This window comes from Triticum aestivum, chromosome 4B, assembly GCF_018294505.1.
Source record: "Triticum aestivum cultivar Chinese Spring chromosome 4B, IWGSC CS RefSeq v2.1, whole genome shotgun sequence".
In the NCBI taxonomy this organism is placed as follows: domain Eukaryota; kingdom Viridiplantae; phylum Streptophyta; class Magnoliopsida; order Poales; family Poaceae; genus Triticum; species Triticum aestivum.
Window position 1 is genome coordinate 3,712,714 of NC_057804.1, and position 8,577 is coordinate 3,721,290.

At 43.8% G+C, this 8,577-nt stretch overlaps 1 pseudogene; it reads left to right on the forward strand.

The window, feature by feature from the left end:
- The first annotated feature begins 2,076 nt into the window (after positions 1-2,076).
- On the forward strand, positions 2,077-8,227 carry LOC123090498 (disease resistance protein RGA2-like; annotated as a pseudogene).
- The last annotated feature ends 350 nt before the right edge of the window (positions 8,228-8,577 follow it).

Genomic DNA, 8,577 nt, shown 5'->3' on the forward strand with positions numbered 1-8,577 from the left:
GGATGGTATGAACAGGGATCGAACGGCCGCCTGCTGTGGAATCAGAGATTTGGCCTCTCGAAGAGCCCATTTAACTATCTCACCCGGCGTGGGTATGGTGGTTTTACTCAGACCCCGCCGGATCCCCAACCTCTCATCTGAGTTCCCCTCCTTCAGGATGCACAACGCAAGATCATTGAACCACCTCTCTGCTATCATCTCCATCACTGGGAGAGAAGACTGGGCCATTGGAACACTTCTGACCCAAGCTAACATCGACTCCTTTTGAGGTTCTCTGCCCGATGTTTGTCCCGCCTCCATAGATAGTGCAATTCCATGTCCGCCGCACGGACCCCCTTCCACAATTCTTCTCGCGGTCCCGTATGTCATTTTAACCACACAATAACATTTCAAATATATTTTTTCTTGATAAAGGGCGCTTTTATTATCTCAAAATGTAGCGTCAAGCGGATACAAAACACTATGAGTAACACCCGGCCGCTGCATAACTAGGATGCACACAGCCCAACACGGAAAGTCTGACAAAATAAATGAAAAAAAAAACGACAAATCGGCGACAGTAGAGTCCTATAGACCGACACTATGCCTATGTCGCAAGGGATGGTGGACCGATCCGGAGATTATGCTGCCACCCATGTTGGGTAAAAACCACTGTAGCCACCTGCTCCAACCGCGTACACACCGCCTTGAACAGCGGTTGGTACTCCACTTGTTGTAGCGTAGACCACGTACGAAGTGAGTGCGTACAACGGAAAATAACCTGCAAAGGAGAAGCATTTTTATCATTGAAAATCAAATCATTTCTACATAGCCAAAGCGACCATAGTAAGGCGTATGCTCCCACCCGTATTAGCGTTTTGAATCTATTTGGAAAAGATCACAACATAAAAATATGAACATATGACACACGTACATATAATGTAGAGATTACAAGGTAATTCATGAGAACATGTGACACACGACACATATAAACTAAAGATCACAAGTTTTTTGAAAGGAGCATATATATCTATCATTTAGTAATAACATCCGTCGGCATTTTGATGCATTATTCTCATATGTTGTTCTTCCTGATTCTTTGTCTTGCAGTAGAACATCCCCTCATCCCACGCTACACAGCAATTGATGATATTCGCGAGCATCATTTGAAGGCGCTTATGTTCTGTCCAAAAGTGAGCTAACTTTATTTCCTTCCCGTTCTCGCCGGACCATTTGTACAACATTGAATGAATTGTCAAAGTTGGACCTGCACGCACATAGTCATCCATGAGGACCATGGCATAGTAACCAGGCATGTGCATTGTTCTGTATTTCGGTTGTTGCCGGCAACGGAAACTGGTGCCAAATTTTTAGGGTTGCAACCGATCATGTTGATGAAGCAGATGTGCGATGTAGACCAAGAACGGCGGCGCATGAGGCAAACCGATCTTAGATAGGAAAATCAAATCACACTAATCAATCGACCGGTCAGCGAGAAAGACCCAATCCACGGACCGGGAAAACGACTCTCCAGGGCAGCCGATCAACACAATCGGCAGACAAACCGTAGGTATGGGTGACGCAGCTCCCGGTGATGATCATGGATATCGACCGCCCCGGGGGCGGGGTGGTGAGGAAGCAACCTCGACTAGGGTTGGGATCGAGACTAGGCTGATGCCATGTTAGAAGGGACAAAGAGGGATTTAGTGGAATCGTTTATTGTATTGCTTGAGTCTCCTGGGCATATATTTAGTGAGTACATGACTTTCTAGGAGTACAAGTCCTACACTATACTATACTTCCTAAGTAATCTCATGCAAAAAATGCTAGGCTTACAGATGGCTTCTATGGATTTTGCCTATGGATTCATTTCGCCATAAATCATCTCCCCTCTGATTTTCTGAGGTGGCCCGGCTCTATCTTTGATTTCCTATCACATCTTGACAGCTCATCCCGTAACTTTACTCCCTTGGAAATTGTTCGGAGGTGTAGCATTGTCCATAATGATGATACTCAACAGATAGCAGCATGATCCGTTGCCACTAAGTGTGTGAGTCGTCATCAAATTTTAAACTAATTTGCCACAACTTCCCATATAGCCTATATAAAGGAAGCTCCGTCCTCTCGAGTACCCACGAGCTGCACACCAACTTTTTTTTTTGAATGCAGCTGCACAACAGTATTTGGCAAGACTACAGAAACACCGGAAGGCAGAGGAATTCAACCAATTGAAGGTAATTTCTCTTCAATAATTGCATTGCTACCGTCCATGGGCTTTCTTTCTTTCTTTCTCTATTTATTTTCTACTCTGCAGAAACTTTATTTATGAGAAGCATGCACGTACGCATATCCTCAACTAGCTGGGCAGTTGACTAATTTCTTGTTGTGTGTAACTTAATTTACTTAAAACATGTACTGGATGTGAGGTGCATATAGGTAGCCAGCTAGGAAGTGAAGCACTGGGCGTAACAATAAACATGACACGCTTTTCTTTTGGGGATAAATACAGGTGTTGATTGCCACATCCAGCTGGATCGCTTGTAACTCCCTGACCTGGATCTGGATGGCTGCCTTATATCTCCCTCGCTGGATCTGCATCGACTGCTCACTCCTCATCACGGATCTCTCCACTTGATTCAAGTTCAAGGTAACTCAGCTCCACCACACTTACTCTACCTATTACTGTTTTGTTTTGCCTTCGAAAGAGATGGTCTTGGTTGTGTCTTTCCGTTAGGCTTGTTGGCGTTTGTGCAAGATAATAATACATCGGTTTTATTTTGTGTGTGAAGCCACATTTTTTCCCTTCAGAATTGTAGTTATTCTCTAATGAATGAATCTGGTTATCCGCCTTATGTAGCATACAATTGTTGGAAATGTACAAAAGGTGCTCCGTCGTAATACATAGGACTCATTTTAACTGCATGTTTCGTTTCCGTACCAGCTAAACGAGCGAGCGGGCCCTGCAACTACTTTCCAGACAGCAAGAAAGATCTGCTCGAGGGCAAGGGCCAACCAATCTCATCTCTCCGGTCGATTCAAGGTAAATTCGTGGATTCCAGCTCCACCACTCTACTCAAGAGATCATCTCCTCAATTTTGTGTGCATTGTCTTCTTGTGTGCAAGCCACATTTTCCCCTTTACAACTGATTTTGTTGATAGACTGCAGTGAGTGAATTTTATTTCACATGAATCAGATTTTAGCATGGGATTGTTGATGTGTGATAGGTACTAATGACGAGGACTAATTTTTATTTGCATGCTTGTTCCCAGTACCAGCTCAAGGGAGAAGGAACCCAGAACCAGGGGCAGCGGTTCTTGATGCTTTAGCAACCTATATCACCAACATGCTCGCGGACATTCAGATATGTCTCTCATCTAGGTACCTAACTGATTCCTGCTCCACCAGACCACCACACTACTTTACTTATATTCTTTACTCTCTAAAATTATTTGTCTCCTCAACTTTGTGTGCAAGCCACATTTCCCTTTAGAAGGAGTTGTTGATTGTCTCTAGTGACTAAAATCTAATTATCCTTCTTTTCCATGGCGGCGACGTGCATCAACCAATTTTAAGCTTGGAATTGTTGATGTGTGATAAAGGTAGTAATACAGATGACTTTTTGTTCAGTGCCAGCTCAAGCCACTGAAACCTGTAGCTACTTCCCAGAGAGCAAGGGAGATCTGTCCAGGTTTTTGCTCTGCAGCAAGGGCAAACACAAGATCCGTCTCTGATCTCTCCAGTAGATTCAAGGTACTTTGCTCATTCCAGCTACACCACGCCTTCAAGCTATGTTTCTTTCTTTGAAACTGTTGAACTTGTGCATTTCCGTTTCAATTGTTGGTGTTTGTGTTCAAGGTAAATGCTACATCGGTTTTATTTCTAGCCAAATTTGTGTGCACTGTCTTCTAGTTTGCCAGCTACATTCTTTCCTTGGGATTTGTTGCTTGTCTCGATTGACCAAATCTGATTATCCATCCTGTTAGCATGGGATTATTGGTGTGAAAAAGCGAGGTAGTATACAGAGGACTAAATTTTTATTTCAATGCTTGTTTTCAGTACCAGCTCAAACGTGAGTGAATCCTGCAACCAATGGCGGGGGTCCTCGATGCTTTGGCATCCTACATGACCAGCATGCTCTCCGAGATGGCCAAAGAGGAGGTCACCATGCTAATCGGCGTGTCCGACGGGATCAAAGACCTGAGCATCAAGCTTGGGGACCTCAAGAATTTCCTTGCTGATGCTGATAGGAGGAACATCACCGATGAGAGTGTGCGTGGGTGGGTGGGGGAACTGAAGCGTGCCATGTACCTGGCCACTGACATCGTCGACCTATGTCAGCTCAAGGCCATGGAGCAAGGTCAAACCAAGGACAGGGGGTGCCTTAACCCTCTGCTCGTTTGCATGCGGAATCCCCTGCACGCCCATGACATCGGCACCCGCATCAAGATGCTCAACCAAAATTTGGATGATATTTGCAAGAGGGGCAGCAGTTTCAATTTCATCAAGCTAGAAGCCTACCAAGACCGAAAGATGACTGGATATCATGCAACTGGTCGCAAAACTGATTCACTGATGGAGCGGTCAGGTGCAGTTGGTGATAAGATTGAGGAGGACACGAGGGCACTTGTGGAGGTGCTTACAAGGGAAGCTGCTAGTGACAAGAGAGATCGCTTCATGGTGGTGGCCATTGTTGGTGCCGGTGGGATTGGGAAGACCACCCTCAGCAAGAAGGTCTTCAATGATGACAGTATCAAAGGCAAGTTCACTAAGAATATATGGCTTAGCATCACCCAAGATTTCAATGATATTGAGCTATTGAATAAGGCTATCATCGCTGTTGGTGGAGACCTACCTGGAGGTGGAGGAGCCCGAGACAGAGACCTACTTGTCGGTGCTCTCAATAACGCCATCAGGGACAAGAAGTTCTTTCTTGTACTAGATGACATGTGGGGTGTCGATGCATGGGACAAATTACTGATGGCTCCCTTTAGCTACGGCGGCCCCGGCAGCAGAGTCCTTATCACCACAAGACATGACACGGTTGCCCTATCACCATGTTGACAAATTAGGTGCTAAAGATGCATGGTCATTGCTCAAGAAGCAGGTCAGCATACATACTTACTAGCAGTAACCTCTTACTACACTTAATATTTAATAATCTAGATTGGTTTACTTCCATGCAGATTAACTTGCTTAATATCCTAAATCCATTTCCATTCTTTGTCAACCACTCTTTGATAAATACTATAACATGTACTAGTGCTAATTTGTTGTGAATGGGCAGTGCACAAACTGATGCTTGTGAACAATGGGCTTGTTATGTTCAACACATTAAACTTTCGATGCTTCCTTCAATTTACTGTTAGATTTATTCACTCATATGTGTAACAGTCGACCATGCACATGTGATACATTATGTGAAGTTAGCAACTTATTTGAAAAACTGTATAGTTTATGATTACAACATGCATATGCAGCTAAGACCAAGATATCACTTGTTAGTATATCTCAACGATCTAGCAACTGTGCGAACAAAACAGTGGCAGTAGACACTGCTAATGCAGTATGTGTTTGTTATTAACTATATATTACCTTTTTTTGCAAAAGATAACTATATATTTCAACTCCTTGCAGGTAGTCACAACAGAAAAATATGAACCCGAGATTGAGATTCTAAAGGATATTGGCTTGCAGATTATAGAAAAGTGTGATGGTCTGCCACTTGCTGTAAAGGTGGTGGGAGGGCTATTATGCCAGAGGGAGAAAAATCAACGTGCTTGGCAAAAGGTTCTAAACGACGATTTATGGTCAGTATCTCAAATGTCAGAAGAGCTAAATTATGCAATATGTCTTAGCTATGAGGACTTACCCTCTTGTTTGAGGCAATGCTTTCTGCACTTCTCCCACATACCTATAGTTTTACCATCAGATGTGATTGTCGGGATGTGGATCAGTGAAGGGTTTGTACACGGAAACCCAGATGGATTAGAAGAATTGGGACATCAGTACTATAGGCAGCTAATACTAAGGAACCTTATAGAGCCAGTTCCATATGGTATTGGTCAATATCTCTGCAACATGCATGATGTTGTTCGCTCATTTGCTCAATTTGTAGCTAGAGATGATGCATTGATACTTCATAAAGGAGAAAATATTAACATCAAACCTAGTTTGCAAGGGTTTCTTAGGTTGTCTATAGAAACCAAAGGAATAGAATCAGATGAACCTGAGTGGAGAAGTTTACAAAAGCATAAATCACTTAGATCATTAATGTTAATTGGAAATTTCAAGATTCAGTCGGGTGATTCATTGGAAACATTTTCAAGCCTACGGATGCTACATATAGAATCAACCAAATTTGATGTCTTGGTTGAATCTCTGTATCAGCTCAAACACTTGAGGTATCTAGCATTAATAAAGTGCAATGACTTAGATAGGCTGCCCGAGAACATCCATAAGATGAAATTCCTACAACACATTAGTCTTGAAGATTGTGAGAGTGTTGTGAAACTTCCTAATAGCATTGTGAGGTTACATGAACTGAGACATCTTGATCTTGATGGCACACGTGTAAATAGTATACCCAGGGGGTTCGGTGCTCTCACTAATTTGAGGACACTATATGGGTTCACAGCCCATGTGGATGGTGATTGGTGTAGTCTGGAAGAACTTGGGCCTCTTTTCAATCTTAGGAGCATTGGGTTAGTGAATCTACAGAATGTTTCAGATGCCTCATTCGCCACAAAGGTCAAGCTTGGTGAAAAGGTCAGTCTTAGCCAGCTGATCCTCAACTGCACGGGAAGACTAGGCATCAATGAATTTACCAAAGATTCAGTCTCGGAGAAGGATCAAGGAATGGTTGAGGAGGTGTTTGATGGGCTCTATCCTCCACCTTGCATAGAAGATATTCGTATCTACAACTATTTTGGGCGTCAACTCCCAAAATGGATGATGTCAGCAACAATGATGCGTATGCCCCTCAATAGCTTAAAGATTTTAGTGATGTGGGACATGGCATATTGCACCCAACTCCCAGATGGCTTGTGTGCGCTCCCATGTTTAGAGTACCTAGACGTCGGACAAGCTCCAACAATCAAGCGTGTTAGGTCTGAATTCGTGCAGCCACATAGTCACTGCCATCATGCTTCATCCCAGGTTGCTGTCTCGTTTGCAAGACTGCACAAGATGATATTATGGGAAATGGCGGAATTGGAGGAGTGGGAGTGGGAGAAGGAAGTGCAGTCTATGCAGGCCTTGGAGGAACTTAAAATCAGAAGTTGCAAATTGAGGTCCATCCCTCCTGGCCTTGCCTCCCATGCAAAGTCTTTGAAAAAGTTAACCATATGCAATGTCCAGCAGCTCCAGTATATAGAAAACTCTGCTTCTGTAGTCGAGCTCAGCCTTGCTGGACTACCCGACCTGACTAGGATCTCCAATTTTCCCAAGCTGCGAAAACTTGAGATCTATTGCTGCCCGAAGCTCGAGTTGCTGCAGGAGATGGTTGCACTCCAGAAGCTAACAGTTCAGTACAGCGAGAAGCAGCTCCCATCGTACCTGCAAACTGTAAAGCCAAGACATTTGCTGCTGGATTGCTGCTCGGTGATACTCCTTTCCATGGCTTTGGGAGAGTCTTGTTCCGAGTGGGACAAGTTCAGCCATATCCAGCAAGTTGAGGCATATGCAGATGATGGAGGCATTGAAAAGAGATGGCACCTATTCTACACAAGGGAGCCCTACAACATGGAGACCAACATTGATCTGCAGGTAATATTTGTATATATTGGTAATTTGTTGCTCTTTTCCAATATGTGTAGTTACTAGTATATTTTTCTTAATCTCCTCTTGTTGATTCTGCCATAGTATACTAGTTTACCGGAAACGCTAGAGCCCACTGATTCGTTTTGCTTGTCAGGAGTGGTCAGACGATGTTAACTTTATCCAATCAGAGGGTGAAGGTGGCCTGCCTCGGTTAGCTGCCCTGATGAAATCTGCGGATGAAGATGAGGAGGATGCAGACAACACAGAAGAAATAGAGGAGGAAAGCATGGGCCAAGGAAGGGAGGAGTAGCAAATCAAGGAGGCAACAGCATGTTAATTTCCTGCTGCTGTTATATGTACAATCCCACGTGCTACCTCTCACAGCCCGGGATCACATGGTCCAAAAGCATATTTTTATATTTCCGCATTTGATTTGGTGTAATGTAGAAAACTAAGTACAGCATTGGAATTGCTTGGTTTGTTTGTCAACATATGGCAGAATATACATGAGAGGCCTGCATGCAGCATGCTTAATATATATGATCCGTTAACGGCGCTAGTCAAGCACCTGGGTGGAGCGCAATGGTGGGTAACCGGAGTTTACGGACCGCAACAGGATCACGAGAAGATTGCTTTTATGCAAGAATTGGTCGACATTCGAGAGCTCATTGCCAACCCCTGGGCGGTACTGGGTGATTTCAATCTATTGGTAAATCCGGAGGACAAAAGCAACTCTCTCATCAATAGGAGGATGATGGCGCGTTTTCGGGCAAAGCTCAATTTTCTCGAGCTGAAGGAAATCTACCTAAATGGCAGGAGATATACTTGGTCAAATGAAA